The following is a 428-nucleotide window of genomic DNA, read 5'->3' as shown; positions in this document are numbered from 1 at the left end:
GTTTTTATTTTTTAATGATGCAAAAATAAAATTTCCAAAACAAATTTTGAAAACATCAGAAATGTGGATTTTTCCAAAACGATTATAACCCTCACTACTTTCTCTTTTGCCCAAGAAGAGGGGCTGAACACCTTTTGCAGAGAGCACCTTCCTGCGTAGGGCGCCTTCGGTCACACTTAGGGATTATAACCCTCACTAACTAGAATTCTCCTTTCTGTGTTGCCGAAGAAAAGAGGCTGAACAACGTTTGCGAAAACAACTTTCTGCGTAGGCGGCCTTCGGCCGCGCTTAGGGATTATAACCCTCACTAAGTAGAATTCTCCTTTCTTTTTTGCTAAAGAAGAGAGGCTGAACACCTTTTGCAGAGATATTTCGTAGGTATTTTTTTTTGACAGCTCAGCTAAGAAACTAAGGATAACCTTTTCTAC

This window comes from Rhagoletis pomonella, unplaced genomic scaffold (genome assembly GCF_013731165.1).
Source record: "Rhagoletis pomonella isolate Grant_MI unplaced genomic scaffold, Rhpom_1.0 Rhpom_scaffold_00626, whole genome shotgun sequence".
In the NCBI taxonomy this organism is placed as follows: Eukaryota; Metazoa; Arthropoda; class Insecta; order Diptera; family Tephritidae; genus Rhagoletis; species Rhagoletis pomonella.
This window is presented reverse-complemented; position numbering follows the sequence as displayed.